We start from the raw sequence: 19,802 nt of genomic DNA, 5'->3' as shown, positions 1-19,802 counted from the left end.
CATCATTCTCTGTAAACTCTAGAGACTGTTGAGTGTGAAAATCTGATATCAGCAGTTTCTGAGAACCTCAAACCACCCCACCAACCATCATTCCATGGCCAAAGTCACTTAGATCACATTTCTTCCCCACTCTGACGTTTGATCTGGAAACACAACTGAACCTCTTGACCACGTCTGCATGCTTTCGTACGTTGAGGTGCTGCCACTTGATTGGCTGATCAGATATTTGCATTAACAAGCAAGAGTACATGTGTTGCTAATAAGGTGGCCACAGATTGTAGGCCTAGATAAAGCCCATCTTGTTCTCAGGTTATTGTGCACGGTTTGAATTAGCGACAGTGCATATTCATCATTTTTTGTTGAGATGCAGTAATGATGATTTGGAAAGAGTTGATTTTTATTTCTGATTTCTATCCAACAGTTACTGAATTCTGGGCGTCTGTTTGGACTCATATATCAGATGATTAGCTTTATTTGTTATATGCATATTGAAACACACAGGGAAGAGCGTCGTTTGTAATCAAAACAAATCAGCGAGGATTGTGTTGCCACGTTTCTGGCGCCAACATATCATGCCCACAACTCACTAAACCTAACCTGTACGTCTTTGGAATGTGGTAGGAAACCAGCTCACCCAGTCATCGGGTGAATGTACAAACTCCGTACTGGCAGTGACGGGAATTGAATCCTGGTCAGTGATCACTGGTGCTGTAATAGTGCTACACAAACTACTCCGCTATTGAGCCACCCCAAAACATGTATTCATTGTTAGAAGTGAATTATGGAAATTCAAGGAGAGCCTTGAAACATCTTTCCTACCTTAAAAAGACCAGCTTAAATTATGTACCCCTGCTTTCCAGCTCTCAATCTGTAACTTTTAATAACTAGTAAATAATTAAACATTCAGGTTCCTTGGATATGATTCTCTCTGCTAAGAGAACTGAGTCTTTTATTTCACACTCTGTACTCTCATCATTTTTCACACCTTGATTATATCTCCCCTTTGTCTTCATAGAAAGCAACTCGGGCCTAGCCAGACTGTTCTCAAAGAAATGGGTCTGGACATGAGTGGACGTGGAGAAGATCTTTCCAATAGTGGGAGAGTCTATGACCAGGGGATACGGTCTCGGGTTAGGGTGGAGATGGAGAGAATATTTCTAATAGTGAGAGAGTCTAGGACCAGAAGATGGCGAATCTGTGGAATTCATTACCACTGAGGGTTGTGGAGGCCAAGTCATTACATATATTTTAAAGTGGAGACTGATATGTTCTTGATTAGTAAGGGTATCAGGCTTGTGAGGAGAAAGCGGGCAGGAGAATGGAGTTGAGAGAAAAAATAAATCAGCTATGATATTTGATATTTGATGGACTGAATGGCCTCATGCTTCATAGTCTTCTAAAACCTTTCCAGAGCAGACAGAAATGGGGAGGTGGAGACAAGTACTCTCACAATACTTCAGAAGCATCTGGGAAAACGCTCAGATCCCCAAGGCTAAGAAGGCTATAAGTCTTGAATCGGAATCAGGTTTAATATCACTGGCATCTGTGGTGAAACTTACTGTTTTGCAGCAGCAATACAATGCAACACTTAATAAAAACTATAAATTACAGTAAAAAGTATATATAAAAAAAATGAATTACATGAGTAGTGCAAAAAGAGGGGGGAAAGTACTGAGGTGGTGTTCATTGGTTCTTTGTCCACTCAGAAATCTGATGGCAGAAGGGAAGAAGCTGTTCCTGAAATGTTGAGTGTGTGTCTTCAAGCTCCTGATGGTAACAATGAGAAGAGGGTATGAACTGAGTGATGGGGGTCCTTAATGATGGATGCCTCCTTTTTGAGGCATCACCTTTTGAAGGTGTCCTGGATGCTGGGGAGGATAGTGGCCATGATGGAGCTGTCTGAGCTTACAACTTTCTGGAGCATTTTTTGACCCTGTGCAGTGGCCCCTCTATACCAGACAGTGATACAACCAGTTAGAATGTTCTCCATGGTACACCTGTAGAAATTTGTGAGTGTCTCAAACTCCTAATGAAATAGAGCCACTGTTGTGCCTTCTTTGTAATTGCATCAATGTATTAGGCTCAGGATAGATCTTCAGCAATTGTTGACACTCAGGAGCTTGAACCTGCTCACTCTTTTCACTTCTGATCTCCTGATGTGTTCCCTCGATATCCCCTCCCTGAAGTCTACAATCATTTCCGTGGTGTTACAGATGTTGAATGTGACACCACTCAACCTGATCTATCTCCTTCCTGTACGCCTGCTCTCCACCATCTGAAATTCTGCCAACAGTAGTTGTGCTGACAGATTCGTAGATTATTTGGTCCTGTGGTTGGGCTGGAGTTAAATTGGGGGTTGCTAGTCGTTACGGCTTGAAGTGGTGTGTCTCAGTAATAAATAAAGAAATAGTGAGGTTAAGGAGGAAGGTGACCTCGAGGCAAAGAATCAGTTGTGAATGGGAAAGTTGCTCTTCGATGGGATTTATTTCTTTTGGTTTGATATTCTTATTAAACAACAAAATTACCTTGCAGGGTTGAATGGTCATTTCTTTTCAATGGTCTCACACGTTATCAAAGCGGTTAGTGATCACCAAGTGGGATTTGATTCCCGCCTCTGCCTGTTCATTCTCCCTGTGACCACATGGGTTTCCTCCGGGTGCTGCACTTTCCTGCCACATTCCAAAGACATCCGGGTTAGGGATAGTGAGTTGTGGTTATGCTATGTTAGTGTCAGATGTGTCGGTTGCTTGTGGGCTGCACAATCCTCTCCGATTTGATTAGATGCAAGCAACTGTATGTTCTGATGTTTTGATGTACACGTGATAAATAAAGATGCTTCCACTTTACTTTTAAATATTTATACCGATCTGGCTGGCAATGATGCTAGGGCAGTGGTGGAAGCAGAGATGATAGTGGAGTTCAGGAGGCCATGAAAATGCAGGGAGTGGAGGGAGAACGGCTTAGTTTGATTGGTTATCATGGCTGGCACAGACATCTTGGGCCAAAGGGCCTATTCATGTGCTGTACTGTTTTGTGTTACATATTATCCATCACTAAAGGTGCCTGATTTGAGTTGGCAATTAAGAGTGGGTCTCAAGATATGAGTAGATTTTTGTCCCCAACTAGATTTCATTACAATCTGGTAGTTTTAAAGCTACCATTATTGAGATAGGCTTTCTTTTCAATTACTCATATTTAAATTCCCTAGTTGCCATGGTGAGATTTAAACTTGTGTCTTCATATCAATGGCTGATAGTGACTTAACCATTATTGTACTGTATGGATTACATCAGGCCAGCAGAATATTCTGGATTGATGCTTCACAGTTTTAAATTCATCCCATTGACCTTGTCTCTATCAATTAGAATAACAGATATTAAAGAAATATATTAATTTAGTAGTTCAAATTCCCAAGCAACTTACCTCAGAGTATCAGTGTTTAAAGGTACATTTAATGTTAGAGAAATGTATACAATATACATTTTGAAATGCTTTTTCTTCACTACCATCCACAAAAACAGAGGAGTGCCCCCAAAGAATGAATGACAGCTAAATGTTAGAACCCCAAAGTCACCCCCCCCCCAGCTCCTCTCACTCCTGTGCTTAAGTGGCAGCAAGCAACAATCTCTCCCCCCCCCCCCCCCGGCAGAAATCTTCCATCTCCCACAACACACTGGTCTTCTGCCCGGACACCGACCTCTGATCCCTCCCATCTCCAGAGCCACAAAAGCTTGGTCCTCCAAAGGCGAGCAGAGTTCTTAGGCCGAGCCCTTGGCGTGCCGCCAGTTGTGAAACCCGAGAGTAGGTCCCATTCCCAATGGCTTGATTTTTATTTTCTGTTCTTCTGACTTACATCCAACTTCCTGGGATCTTTCCCTTCTACGGATTTAGATTAAAGTTCAACAATCAAAGTAAATTTATTATCAAAGTACATATACAAGCCTGAGATTCATTTTCTTGTGGGCATACCTAATAAACAACAATAGTAGAATCAATGAAAGACCACACCAACTTGGGTGTTCAACCAATTTGCAAAAGACAGAAAGCTGTGCAAATACAAAAAGAAAGAAAGAACAATAAATAAATAAATAAATAAATAAATAGTATATATCGAGAATATGTGATGAAGAGTCATTGAAAGTGAGTCCATAGGTTGTGGGAGCATTTCAGTGATTTGGGCAAGTGAAGTTATCCCCATTGTTTCAAGAGCTTAATGGTTGAGGGGTAATAACTGTTCCTGAACCTTGCAGCGTGAGTCCTGAGGCTCCAGTACCTTCTTCCTGATGGTAGCAGTGAGAAGAGAGCATGTCCTGAGTTGTGGGGTCTCTGATGATGGATGCTGCTTTCCTGCGACAACGTTTCATGTAGATGTGCTCAAAGGCAGGAAGCATGGATGAGATTACACTTAGTGAAGGGAACTCAGCAGAGCTTGATTTCAACATTTAAGAGAAGTTTGGAGAGGTACATGAATAGTAAGGATAAGGAGGGTGACGGTCCCGGTGCAGCTCAATAGAAGTAGGCAGTTTAATGGTTTCATCATAGAATAGATGGGCTGAAGGGCCTATTTCTGTGCTGTACTTCTCTATGACTACGATTGAAGACTGAATGTAGAAAAGGGAAGGTCAGTCTGAATGCTTCTTCCCTTATCTTTGACCTTGACCTTTCTTTGGGCTAAGGTGTAGTTCCACAGATTGTGACATTGGTTCCGATGAAACCAGATTTCAGATGTGAAGTGCGGTACACTGCTCCTACCATCTGGCAGATCAGCTGCGGAAGAACTTCCAGACGTAAGCCTTCCTTCAGCACTTGATACGGTCTATCAACCACTTCCTTGGAAGTGGGAAGTTATTTATTTACATGAAAAATTCTGCAGATGCTGGAGATCTAAAGCGGCACACACAAAATGCTGGAGAGACTCAGCAGGTCAGGCAGCATCTATAGAAATGAATAAATATCGACGTTTCAGGCTGACGACCTCTTCAGGACCGGAAAGGGGGCGGGGGGGGGGGGAAGACAGCAGAATAAAAAGGTGGGGGGAGGGGTAGGAAGATAGTTAGAAGGTGATATATCAAGCCAGGTGGGTTGGAAAAGTAAAGGGCTAGAGAGAAAGGAATCTGATTGGAGAGGAGAATGGAGCATAGGAGAAAGGGGAGGAGGAGGGAACCCAAGGGGAGGTGATAGGCAGGTGAGAAGAGAGTAGGGTTATCATTTATGTAGTTCGTTTGATTGTGTGACGTAGAAGTGGCCATTTGATCCATTGAGTCTATGCTGGCTGACACAACAATCCCATTGTATGTTAACATGTTGTGCTGAAGACCAAAGGAACCAATGTGAAATACTTCCGCCGAAAACACAATCACGAAATCAAAAAAATGGAAGTGTGAATTACATATACAGCACTTTCATTTCACTTAGTTGGAGTTGTTTTGCAGTTCCATATATGGGATTCCATTAGGAGAGGTCACATGAATTGGTGTACATTTTCACTATTAATCACTAGTCTGCATGAATTTTATTCCTTGCTGTTCTCTCTCTTTGGTGAGATACCTCACTCTTGCCCTTAATCCTCCGTGTCAGTCAGACCTTCCCGTCAGCCAGCTGACTCAACTGATTTTCCTGTCACCTCTGCTACCATCATTTTCAATTTCCCATCTGCTGAAAGACTTTACAGAATTACAGCAAACAGAAACGGCTGTATTATGCAGGCTGAGCATGTCGTGGCACTGGGTGTGCTGAGCTCTATCCATCTCAGCAATAAGCACAAAATGGTGGAGGCACTCAGCAGGTCAGGCAGCGTCTAAGGAGAGGAATGAATAGTCGACGCTTCAGGCTGAGGCCCTTCATCAGGACTGGAAAGGAAAGGGGAAGAGGCCAGAATAAGATGGTGGGGAGACGGGGATGGAAAGGAGGGAAGGAAGGAGTATAGGCTGGCAGGTGACAGCGGAAACCGGATGAGGGGGGAGGTGGGTGGGAGGGGGAGAAGAGAATGAAGTGAGAATCTGAGACGTGATAGGTGGAAGATGTAAAGGGTTGAAGAAGAAGGAATCTGATTGGAGAGGAGAGTGGACCATAGGAGAAAGGGAAAGAGCGGGTCACTCGAGGGAGGTGATGGTCATTTGAAGAGAAGAGAAGGGGTCCAAGGTGTCGATTGTTTATTCCCATTCATAGATGTTGATTGACTAACGTGTTTCCAGAGTTTTGTGAATATTTAATGTGAGTTGGTGGATTGTTACAGCTATAACCTTGAATTTCTGACAACCATGTTTTATATTGCCCGTGTTTCAATGTACCTTAACTTATAAATTAGGACCAGGTGGTAGGATACTTGGCCCTTTGACTCTGTTCTGCCACTTAAATCATTACTGAATTGATTGTGAGATCTGAGAACTCATGAGAGAGAGAGAGAAAAACATCACCTCATCCACATTTACCTTGTCAATATCCCTCAGAATCCTAACTAAAACAGAAAATCATGGAATCGCGCAATAGACCACATAGTATCTGTGGGGTGAGAGAAAAGTTAATGTATCTGTGCACATACCAACTAAATAAAAGCACACACGCAGGAGATGGTTTCAACTGGTGTATTCCCATTGCAATGAGAGAGAAAGAGCAATGTGCATGCATTGACAGCAGTTCAATACGTAGTGCTAAGGAGGGGGCGTCATTGCTCTAAAAGAAATAGATCCATTCATTACACTCCCCCCCACTTTAGATTAAAGCAACATAAAACTGTATATGTACAAAACATTAAATTTCCCTTCCATAAACCCAGATTCTGAGTATGCATGCTTTCATAATAACAATCCATAACTAACTTCACAGTTCTAAAGGTTCAGTCTCTTGGGTGGCGCTCTGTTTCTATCAGGATAGCGCCTCTCACCTACGGAGTGGCATTAGGTTTGGCGGGGGTCTTGTCTAAGACAATGTTATTGGTTTCCGGTGTCACATGGCTGTCAGTGACATCATCACTGAGAGGCAAGCCCAGTGACTGCAATGTGTCCGTCTTGTTGGATGCAGTCCACGCAGGTGTGTTCTTTGGTTAAGCATCCAGTATCTGGTCCACGTGACACCTCCATGTCTGATCACCAACATCCACTGTGTAGATCAGTGGCCCAGTTTTTGTAGCTATCCTACTGGGTATCCACTTACCTTCTCGGTGATCAAGTGCTGGGACTTCCTGTCTTCACTTGGCAACTGGCTGAACTGTTTATTCAGCACTTCCCTCCGTAGATCTGGTCTCAGGAGGTCCATGCGAGATCTCAGGTTCCTGCTCATGAACAGCATTGCAGGTGTTTGATTTGTTGTTACATGAACAGAGTTCCAATACGCAAAAAGGAAGTTGTCCGCCTTGTGCTGTTAAGAAATGTTCTCCTTGTCCATCGCTTTAATGGACTTCTTGAAGGTTTGAATATACCTTTTAGCTAATCCATCGTTGCTGGGTGGTGATAAGGAGCTGACTTGAAATGTCTGATGCCCTTTTACTTCATGAACAGTCGGAATTCTCCTGATGTGTATTATGACCTGTTGTCACTGACACTTTGTCCTGGTACGACTCTTCTGGTGATGATAGTCCTCAGAGTGGAGACAGTCTTTGCTGAGGTGGTTGACTTCACTGGTAAAACCTCCGGCCACGTTGAATGACCAGCCGCAGCAGTCAGAAATATGGAGTCCGTGAATGGCCCAGCAAATGTACTCTTTGCCACGGTGACGACAGCCACTCCCGCAGGTGTAACAGTACCTGTCGGTGAGTACTTTGAACCTTTTGGCATTCCCAACAGCTTTTGGCCAAGTCTTCGATCTGTTTATTATTCCCTTCTCAAACACCTTCTGATTAACATTAAGCAGATATGGCAGTCTCTGGTTAGTGCCACCATTTGGGTTGTAGTTGCCTGTTGATGCCACACTGAGAGCTTTGATTGAGTGCCAGTCTAGTTGGATTTTTCTCAAAACATTTATGTCTCAAAAGTGCTGGCCCTCCATTTTTCAACACATAAAGCTCTAACTGATGTGTTTGGCCTCCATATGTCACATTTACCTTCAGTTTGCCTTTGGAAGACACTTTTTCACCTGCGTAGGTCTTTAGCATCATTGAGGTCTTCTCTAATGGTATCTTAGAAAACAGTCTGCTGTAGTCAGCCTCTGGAATTACGGAGAAAGCCGGCCCTGTATCCAGCTCCATTTTCAGTTTTATACTGGACACATCTGCTGTGATCCAGATGATTTTGTGACCTGCTTCAGTTGTACTGTGTAGTTCTGGGCATGACAGTTCACCTTTGTCAGACTCTATGTTGTCTGATTCTGTTTTGCATTGGGTATCTTTATGCATTTGCTTAGTTTTGTGTTTGAGATTTTTCACTTTGTTGTGTTCTTTGTCTGTGCTGCACACTCTCTCTATGTGACCTTGTCTGTGACACTTTCTGCAGAGTTTTTCTTTGAACTAACAGTCATTTGCATCATGGGAGGATTTGACACATCGATAACGTCTTTGGCTTTTTGCACCGTTCAGGACATTTTGTGCTTTTCACATTCTAAGCTCCTTTTCTGTAGTTCTGCTGCATCCTTTGCTGCAGTTTCTAACGATACTTCAATGGTCAATGCCCGTTCTACGGTTAGGTCTCTTTCTGCCAGTAGCCTCTCTTGAGTGCTCTGACGATACATGGCACATACAAAACTGTCCCTTAATACATCATAAAGTTCACCTCTAAAGTACTGGGAAAGTTTGCACAGTTCTGCAATGTATTGAGAAATGCTTTCATCTTTTGACTGGTGCCTTTTATAAAATCTAAATCTCCCAGCTATTACCAGCAGTTTAGGGCTCAAGTAATTTTGTAAAATTGTAACAATTTTCTCGACCATCTTACTTGATGGCTTCACAGGGGTTACTAAGTTGTGGAAGAGACTGTATGTTCTTGGGCTCATTGAGCTAAGAAGTTCAGGGGCTTTCTTTTGCTCCTCCTCATTGTTTGCATTTCGTTACAGTTCCACCTTCTCGATATATGACTCCCAGCCTTCATTAGTGCTGTCAGAGTCATCAATTTTCCCGACCGAAGCCACATTATTTTCACTTTAAATTCAGTGCGTCTTTTACTGTTACTTGTGGGTCCTTTGACTCTCTCGTGCTATTTAACTCTCGCTGTTTCATCCCGTAATTGTCGGCGCAGTTCATGATATTTTCTGACATTCAGGTTCGTACTCATAGAAACATAGGAAACCTGCAGCACAATACAGGCCCTTCAGCCCACAAAGCTGTGCTGAACATGTCCTTACCTTAGAAATTACCTAGGGTTACCCATAGCCCTTTATTTTTCTGAGCTCCATGTACCTGTCCAGGAGTCTCTTAAAAAGCCCTATCACATCTGTCTCCACCACCATCACCAGCAGCCCATTCCACGCACTCACCACTCTCTGCGTAAAAAAATTTTGCATAGGGGTACCTTTGTCAAATGCCTTGCTGAAATCCATATGCACTACATTTACTGCTCCACCTTCATCAATGTGCTTTACATCCTCAAAAAGTTCAGTCCGGCTCATAAGGCATGACCTGCCTTTCACAAAGCCATGCGGACTATTCCTAATCATACTATTGCCTCTCCAAACGTACATAAATCTTGCCTCTCAGGATCTTCTCCATCAAGTTATCAAACACTGATGTAAGACTCAGTGGTCTGTAATTTCCTGGGCTATCTCTACTGCCTTTCTTGAATAATGTCTGTGCACAACTACATATCGATTAAGTAAAAACATGCATGGAGATGGCTTTAACTGGTATATTCACATTGTAACGAGAGAGAGAACAATGTGCATGTGTAGGCATCAGTGCATGCACAGACAATAGAACAATATATAGTACTAAGTGGAGTGCGTCATTGCTCTCAAAGAAATAATTCAGACATTGCAGTTTACATGTCAGATTAAAGACTTTTTGTTAGAATTTGTATGTTTCAGATTTCCAGTATCTATTGTGTCCTGATGATCATTCCCTCAGAATTTTATTTGTTTCCATAAAGTATCCTTTCTATCTTCTAAATTCCATTGGATACAAGACTAGCTTGGCCAACTTGTCCCTTCAAGATAACTTGATGATACCAAGCATTAATCTAGTGAATGTTCTTTGAAACTCTTTTCATTGCATTTATATTCTTCCTTAAATCAGACGAGTACTGCACAAAGTATCTAGATATGTTCTTACAAAATTTCGAAATAAATGTGGTATATTCTCTTAACTTTTATGTCCAATTTCCCTCACTATAAAGTACTAGATTGCAAGTGATATATTTCACCTGCATACTAATCTTTTGTAAATCAAGCACCTAGCTCTTCAGTCTCTCACTATTTAAAACATTTATTAAGTTTTTCTTCCAAGTTGGCTGTTTTATATTTCTAAAATATATACCTTAGCTAAGTCCACTCACTTAACCACTTAATGTATCTGCATCCCGATAAAGGCCCTTGGCCCAAAACGTCAGTTGTTTATTCCTCCCCGTAGATGTGTGTTGCTCCAAATTTCCCAGCAATTGCAGAATCTCCTGTGTTTACTATCTGCAATCCTTTTGCGACTTCCTATTGGCCACATTGCAGCTTGCTATCTTCCCTATTTTTGTGACATTAGCAAATTTAGCAAATGTACTTCACTGCTGCCTTCTAACTTGTATGCATTCAGTGCCCATTTTATTAAGTGTCTTCTGTACCTAGTGAAGTGCCCACTGAGTGTATCTTCATAGTCTTCTACTGCTGTAACACAACAACTTCAACATTCAATGGGTCATGCACTCACAGATACTCTTCTGCACACTGTTGTAACACATAGTCAATTGAGTTACTGTCACTTTCCTGTTAGCTTGAACTAGTCTAGCTATTTTCCTCTAACCTTTCCATTAACAAGACATCTTCACCCACAGAATGGCTGCTCACTGGATGTATTGTTTCTCGCACCATCCTCTGTAAACTCTAGAGACTGCTGTGTGTGAAAATCCCAGGAGATCAGCAGTTTCTGAGATACTCAAACCACCCCATCTGGCACCAACAATCATTCCACGGTCAAAATCGCTTAGATCACATTTCTTCCCCATTCTGATGTTTGGTCTGAACAACTGAAGCTCTTATGACCATGTCTGCATGTTCTTATGCATTAAGTTTCTGCTACATGATTGGTTAACTAGGTATTTAGGTTACCGAGAAGATGTATCTAATAAAGTGGCTGCAGAATGTATAAATTGTAACCATTTAAGACCCCGGCATTGATCCTAGTGGCATAGGATCATTACATTACATAGACAGATGAGAGCCCAGTTTACAATTCTTAGTAATCTTGTTCCAGAACCTATTTCTGTTTATTAAATTATAGTTGTTCTACAACCCTGTAACAGACAACTTAACGAAATGCAGCCAGCTACTGCTATTTTACGAAAATTACTTCCTCAGATCTAAAAGGTTCTGGAAAACATAATATCCACAAATTTAAAAAAATTACAGTTTAAAAACCCAAGCAGTTTTTACACTAATATTCCATGCTACTTAATGTTCTTAATTTAGGATCTGCATCACTGAAAAAATACAAGGCTAGATACATTATTCATAGTTCCAATAATAAAATTGTACATAAAAGATATTTTTTCCTTTCCTAGTAATCTTTTTCCAATGGATCTGTTCTCCTTCTCTTTCTCTCGAGGTCCATTCTCCTCTCCTATCAGATTCCTCTTAAGTCCTTTATCTTTTCTACCTATTACCTGCTAGCTTCTCGTTTCATCCCCCACCCCCACCCACCCACCTTTACTCTCACCCGTCTTCACCTATCACTCCTTGTCAGCCCCCTCACCTTCTTATGCCAGCCCCCGCCCCTCATTTTGGGAGCACTCTCAGCTTTGCGTTTGAATACAGTCGGCCCTCCGTATCCGCGGATTCAGCCAACCGCGGATCGAAAATATTCGAAAAAAAAATTCCAGGAAGTTCCAAAAAGCAAAACTTGAATTTGCCGCGCACTACACTGAATCCACGCGAATGAAGTGATATGTAGGCATACCCTGCTGTAGCCTCCCGCCATTTCACAGATCCTCAGTCTCTCTCCAGCATTCATTGTTTGAGCATTGTTCACTTCATGTCTCGTTCGTTCACTACTTGTGTTGTGAGCGAGAGGAAGGAGCTTAAGCCTAGGAAGAGACGGCTGGCTAGCTACGTAAAGCGCTACAGCCTCAAGAACTTAAAGATCACAGGAGAGTCGGCATCGGCTGATGCCAAGGCAGCATCAGCGTTCCCAGAAGAGCTACGATGGTTGCGTCTGTACTGAACATGTAGAGACTTTTTTCTTGCCATTATTACCTAAGCAATACTGTATAACAACTATTTACATTGCATTTACATTGTATTAGTTATTGTAAGTAATCTAGAGATGATTTAAAGTATACGGGAGGACGTGAGTAGGTTATATGCAAAAACTACGCCATTTTATATGAGGGACTTGAGCATCCGCGGGGGCTCCTGGAACCATTCCCCTGTGGATACCAAGGGATGACTGTACTTGGTTCTGATCTGGTCCAGAGACTCAAGGACAAGAACTTTAGGTTAGCACTGTTGGGAGTCAGGCAACGTCAATGGACAGGAATAAACATATCAAGGAATCCTGATGAAAATCTCTGCCTGAAACGTTGACTGTATATTCTTCACCATAGATGTTGCCTGACCTGCTGAGTTCCTCCAGCACTTGATGCTTGTTGTCCGAGTGCTCTTGGCGCTCGGTGGCAAATTGTGCAGGAACCTCCATGGGCGATTCACCTTCATGCATTTCACATTATTGCACCATCTGTTGCACATCCAATTGCATCGCAAGTTAAATGCTGAATATTTCCTCCAATTCTGGTGTGAATTGTAACTTGGACGTGAAGCTCAAAACCATTATTGAACACTCACCCAAAACCCAGGAGCACATTGTGCAAAAGTCAGCAATATTTCATGTATCTGTATGACTTTGAAAGTGGTCATTTAGTCTAGCAGGTCGGTGATGTAAATATATTTAAGACAAGGTTGGATAGATTTTAGCATGGTAGAGGAATTAAGGGCTATGGGGAAAAGGCAGGTAGGTGGAGATGAGTCCATGGCCAGATCAGCCATGATCTTATTGAATGGTGGAGCAGGCTGGACGGACCAGATGGTCTACTCCTGCTCCTATTTCTTGTCTTCTTATGCTGCCTCCCATGTCAACTGCATTCCCCAATTTTGTTCTCTTTGCAGCTTTTTCTCCCCATGCACTGTTAAACGCCACCTAGGTTTACCACAAGCCTACATACTAGGTGTATTGAACAGTGGGCAATTAATCCATCAACCAGCACGCTTCCGGGATAAGGGAGGAAACCATAGCACCCAGATGCAACCCAGGTGGTCACAGGGAGAACATACAAACTCCACACACACAGCGCTGGAGGTCAGGATTGAACCTGGGTGGTTGGAGCTCTGCCACCTTGGAGACTCGTTACAGGATTTGGTCTGTAACGTGGGTGTCTGGGACAAAGCACCTGTTGCTCTGCAGTGTTCACGATAATGGAAGCCATTGCCCCTTCACTGTCTGTAGCCTCTTGGGCAAATTCCACCAGAGCCACGATGACGATCCGCTTCACTGTCCTGCACTCTGCAGAGCTACATAGGTCCTCCTTGTTCAATTCTGATCGAAAAGTTCTTTGGAAGTCAAGAATGAGGCATAAAATGTGTTGCTTACAATTGTTTCATTGTTCCAAGAGGGAAGAAGGAGGAGCTTGGCAAGAGACAAAGGAAAAGAAAGATAAAAAGTATTTGGCCTTTTCATACTGATAGCAGAAAATTCCATTGAGAACAGTTAACCAATAGGATAGCCTGGTTCAAGTAATATGACACTCACCAATGAAACAAAGTATTCAGAAAAATACACTGGCAACTATCTTCTCATCTTAAGCTTCTGTCGGCCAGTGTCAACCATGGATATTGCATCCTACCTGTCTTGGTACGCAAGCCTGGGCAGTACAATATGGACAGAAGCTGCTCCCCATGTAGCAGGCTTCCCCTCTCCACACATCTGATGAACACAAGTGAACGGCAGAAACCGATGCAGTTTGGCACCAGCCAGTTAGCATTGAACTCAACTTAGGACGGCAACTCCAGCTCCGGATTTTTCCCTCGGGGTTTACTCCCGAAGCCCTTCCCCATGAGTGGGTGTGGCCACAAGCCAGTGGAGCTTTGAGAGCAGATAAGCTGCCAACCACAGCTGATGAACCCCATATGTCCGAAGTGAATGGTTTTAAAGCACCAGTAACCCGCCTTTGCGCATTCTCCTGTCAGTAGAAACAGTCCCGCCGGGCCTAGTAGCTAAGCCGCAGGTGTAGGCCAGGAGCCGGACTTGGTTGTCAGAGGCTGTTTAAGACGCACACCATTGGGAGCATTTAATAGGTACAGGGAGCTTATCCCCATTACCACACGCAGCTATAATAACCTTAAGGAACCTGGGGCAACTGTAACCATTGGGGGGGGGGGGGAGCTGTAGGTGATCACATAAAAATACAAACAAGCATAAGAAAGTTAAACCAGAAGAAAAATAACAATTCAACAGCTGTGACTGACGACTTGATCAAGGCAGACAATCACACTTGCCGTGTCCCCCTTCTCTATGTCCTCCATTACCACCAAGGTCATCCTTCCAGCTCTGCATCTGCCACAGTTTGCTTAAAGCCTGACCATCTTCAATACGGCAATAATGTGGCAGCTGCAAGGTTCCGAGGGAATTCTTGATGGGAACCAAAACGGTTACACTTTAACACATGGCTCGGTCCCAGAGTGTTGTCTAACATAGTTTGTCCCAATTCCACCATTTTTGTGGGTTGTTAACGCCATGTTCATTGACCATAAGAGAGGAGAATTCAATTTCTAGTCAACAGAAATAAATCTTTGGCTCACTGCATTACGTAAGTTGCAGGTAAGAGTATTGTATTGGCTACTTTATTCGTTCCAGGCTACTGACTCTTTTTGTCTGTGCTACAGACTGGCTGACTCGGAACCTCACTTTGTAAAATATTCCAAAGAAAATCGCCAACTATAGACTCTATACTTCTGGCTGTCTCAGTAAAGCAGCCAGTATGATCAAGGACTCCACCCTCTCCAGACATTCTTTCTTCTCTCCTCTGCCATCAGGCAGAGATACCAGAGCCTAAAAGCATGTAGCACTGGCCTCAACATCGACCCTGCTATTAAATGGTTGTTTAGTGTGATAAGAGCAGACATGAGGAAGAATTTCTTTAACTTGTGGGCGGTGAATCTGTGGAATTATTTGCCACAGATGGCTGTGGAGGCCAAGCCATTGGGTATATTTAAAGCAAATGTTGATAGGTTCTTGATTCGTAGGGATGGGGAAGAGACAGGAGATTGGAGTTGAGAGAGATAATAAATCAGCCATGGTGAAGCAGACCTGATGGGCCGAATGGCCTAATTATGCTCCTGGGTCTTATGGACTCTTGACCTTACACTCTATTTCACTATGATCTTGTACTTTATTGTTTACCTGAACTGCACTTTCTCTGTAGTTGTTACACTTTATTCTGCATTATTGTTTTAATTAGTTCCATTTCAGTGCACTGTGTAATGATCAGATCTGTAGGAACAGTATGCAAGATAATCTTTTCACTGCTAATGCGATCCAAGACTCAGTGGGCAAATTAATGAATATCGTGGGAATTGGCTGTGGGAAACATACAGGCAGCTGCATCCACATTAGATTTAAGGGAAGAGCAATGAGCAGGGCATACAGGTGTTTCCTTTCCATGACAAACTTCTTCCAGATTTCATCCTATTGACTTCACTGTCAGTTAATAACTCCACCAACACTCGGTTGGTAGAAAATGACAAAGAATTGTTTGGAACTGTGTAAACAAGTTCTGCTGGAAGTGTGGTGCAATGTGTAGATTAGTTAGCACTCCAACTGGAGTCTGTATTTTGTACAGGGGGACACCCTCAAATGGTCACCGTCTTTACAAATGAAAATTTAGCATTTCTTGCACCACCCCTACATAATTTACGGCCAGTGAAATAGTTTAGGGCGTAGTGATGATTGCGATTTATGAAACAGAACGTTCATTTGGGGCTCCACGGTAATGTCACGGTTAGCATGATGCTGTTACAGCTCAGGGTGTCAGAGGACAGAGTTCAGTCCCGGTGCCACCTGTGAGGAGGTTGTATGTTCTCTCTTTGACCGCATGGGTTTCCTCCCACGGTCCAAAGACGTACTGGTTGGTAGGTCATTGTAAATTGTCCTGTGATTAGGCTGGGGTTATTTATTTATTTCAAGATACAGTGTGGAATAGGCTCATTCAGCCCTTTGAGCTGCAGTGCCCAGCAACCCACTGATTTAGTGCTAGCCTAATTCAGGACAATTTACAATGACCAATTAACCTACTAACCAGTACGTCTTTGGATTGTGGGAGGAAACTGGAGCACACGGAAGAAACCCACGCAGTCACGAGGAGAACGTACAAACTCCTTACAGGTGACATCAGAAAAACATCTAACTTCGATGCCATGAGTTGTAATCAATCACATCTCACTATCCTCTATGTTACTATGGTGGATTGCTGGGCTGCATGACTCTTTGGAGCAGAAGGGCCTATTCCGCACTGTCTCTCTAAGTAAAATCAATCTGCACACAGTGACATCCCACAGACACCTGATCGGGTGATATATTTTGTGTGAAGGGCAGATGTTCCTCCTGGGACACTTGGCAAACCCTGCTCTATAAAATACTGACATGTATGAGGACAGATGGGGCCTTAGTTTAACAAAAGGTGTACAGCTAATCCTTAAGTGAATCGATTTTGTGTTCATGCTCAAATTTGTGGAATGGAATTTAGAATAAGATACAAGACCAGAATTAGGCCATTCAGCCCTTCAGATCTGCTCTGCTTTTTAAGCATGGCTGCTTTTCTTCTCAGGTTCATTCCCTTGCCTTCTTCCCATAACCTTTAACCCCTTTACCGACCAGGAATCTATCAATTTCTTCAGTAAGTCCACCCAGTGATTTGGTTTCCACAGTTGTCTGTGGCAATGAATTCCACAGATTCACCACCCTCTAGCTGAAGAAATTTTTCCTCACCATGAACAGGAGAAAATTTGCAGAATGCTGGAAATCCAAGCAACTTCCTCATCTCAGTTTTAAAGGGACATCCTTCATTCTGAGGCTGTGCCCTAGGAAGCTGGATGTTTCCTTAAGTAGGATGCTTAAAGGAAACATTATCCATTATCCATTATCCATTCTACTATCCATTATCCATTCTAGAAGTCCATTCTATGTTGATAGATTCAAAGTTGAAAGTTCAAGTAAATTCATTTTCAAGTTACTTGTATGTCACCATATACAACTCTGAGATTTGTTTTCTTGTGGGCATTCACTGTAAATCCAAGAAACAAAGAGATTCAATGAAAGACCTCACCCAACAGGATGGACAAACAACCAATGTGCACATCACAAAAACTGTGCAAATGTAAAAGAGGAAAAAAATATAATAAATAATTAATTAAGCAATAAATATTGAGATGAAGAGCCCTTGAAAGTGAGTTCACAAGTTGTGGGAAGAGATCAGTGTTGGGATGAGTACAGTTGAGTGGTTATCCCCTTTGGTTGAAGAGCCTGATGGTTGAGGAAACTATCCCTGAACCTGGTGAAATGAGTCCTGAGACTCCTGTACCTTCTTGACGGGGGCAGTGAGAAGAGAGCATGGCTGGGTGGTGGGGGGTTCCCTGATAATGGATGCTGCTATCCTGCACAGTGTTCCATGTAGATGTGCTCAATAGTGGGGAGGGCTTTACCCACGATGGACTGGGTCACATCCACTATTCTTTGTAGGATTTTCTGTTCAAGGGCATCGGTGTTTCCATATCAGGCTGGTGATGCAGCCAGTCAGTATCTTCTCCACCACACATCTGTGGAAGTTTGTCAAAGTTTTAGATGTCATGCCGAATCTTCGCAAACTTCCAAGGAAGTAGAGGCATTGTCGTGCTTTCTTCATAATGGCACTTAAATGCTGGGCCCTGGACAGATCCTCTGAAATGATAACACTGGAGAATTACAAATTTCTGACCCTTTCCTCCTCTGACCGCCCCCCCCCCCCCCCCCCAACAAGCACTGCCTCATAAACCTCTATTTTCCTCCTCCTGACATCAATATTCATCTCCTTGGTCCTGCTGACATTGAGTGAGAGGTTGGATCTAGGCGTGAGGGGGGTGAACCCAGGTGAGAGGGGGATCAGAATCAGGTTTATTATCACTGACACATACCGTGAAATTTGTTGTTCTGTGGCAGCAGTACAGAGCAGGACATAAAATCTTACAATAAACTTAATGGAAATTAAAATAACTAAATAGTGCAAAAGAGGAATAGTGAGATAGTGTTCATGGGTTCATTGATCTTGGCTTTTCCTATGCTCTTTAATCCTATTATCCTTTGGATGTTTCATTATTAGTTCTTTCATTTTAGATTCCAGTATACTGCTAGGTTGGCAGTTCTGTTTTTTCTCTACCTTCTTTATTAGATAGTGGGGAAATGTTTGCTTCCCTGTAATCTATATGAACAATTCCAGAATCTTGGAAGATAATAACCAGAGCATCCGTTATCTCTACAGCCGCTCCTTTCAAAATCCTGGAATGCAAATTATCAGGTCTTTGGGATTTATCAGCTTTTGGGCTTACGCAGTTAAAACTGACCTTTTAAAATTTTTCAGCTTGTTCCATTCATTTTAAATACTGACTATGCTGAAGACTTCATCAAGGTCTCTGACAGTTTTCCTAATTTTAAGGTAGTTTAGGGAGTGATAAGTTGCAGTGGAAGGAGGTTAAGATGGTCAGTCAAGCAAATAGAGAGCTTGAAGGGTCTGGGCCGGAAGCATCGACTGTTTATTTCCCTCCTAGATGCTGCTGAGTTTCTCCAGCGCGCGGGGGTGGTGTGTGTGTGTGTGTGTGTGTGTGTGTGTGTGTGTGTGTGTGTGTGTGTGTGTGTGTGTGTGTGTGTGTGTGTGTGTGTGTGTGTGTGTGTGTGTGTGTGTGTGTGTGTGTGTGTGTGTGTGTGTGTGTGTGTGTTCGTTCCTCAGTTAGGCTGCTTGATCGCCCCCAGAGCCCATTTAAGCTAGCACCCAGCTGTCTTAATATAGATATTGGACTCCTTTGATGTACAGGGAAAAGTGAACTAAGGGTAGTGGTCAAATAAGGCACAGATCATATTAAAGATTTACTATCTGTAGCATTACTAGCATGTAGGTACAGACACAGAATATAGATGATGTATATATTAGATTAGATTAGATTCAACTTTATTGTCATTGTGCTGAGTACAGATACAAAGCCAATGAAATGCAGTTAGCATCTAACGAGAAATGCAAAGAATAGTGTTATTTACAAAATAACTGCGAATAAAAAGTAAGTGCTACAGCACACAAATATAAAAGTACTGAGACAGTACATTATGGGTGCAATACTGCTTAGCGCTGTGATGTGAGGTTCAGCAGGGTCACAGCCTGAGGGAAGAAGCTCTCCCTGTGCCTGCCGGTGAGATTGTGCAAAAACAAGATACTAGTGCAAAAGCAAGGCAGTCACATGGACACGTCCAGTAGTGCAAGAGGTGGTGTGTCCCATCGCTGAGGTAGGGGTTTGGTTTGTGTAGAATCTGATGGTTGTAGAAATGTAGCTGCTCCTGAAACTGGTGAGGTGGGACCGCTGGCTTCAGTCCCTCCTGCCTGACAGTGGCAGCGAGACAAGGGCAAGAGAGCCAGTTGCTGCCTAGTTCCTCATTCTCACGAGACACC

At 42.9% G+C, this 19,802-nt stretch overlaps 1 protein-coding gene across 6 annotated transcripts in view; it reads left to right on the top strand.

Annotated features, from left to right (window-relative positions):
- The window catches only part of LOC140735343 (septin-9-like), a 416,923-nt gene that overhangs the window by 172,239 nt on the left and 224,882 nt on the right, over window positions 1-19,802 (top strand). The window lies entirely within an intron of this gene.

Source organism: Hemitrygon akajei, chromosome 11 (genome assembly GCF_048418815.1).
Source record: "Hemitrygon akajei chromosome 11, sHemAka1.3, whole genome shotgun sequence".
NCBI lineage: Eukaryota > Metazoa > Chordata > Chondrichthyes > Myliobatiformes > Dasyatidae > Hemitrygon > Hemitrygon akajei.
Note: the sequence above shows the minus strand (reverse complement) of the source record. Positions and strands in the feature narration are given on the sequence as shown.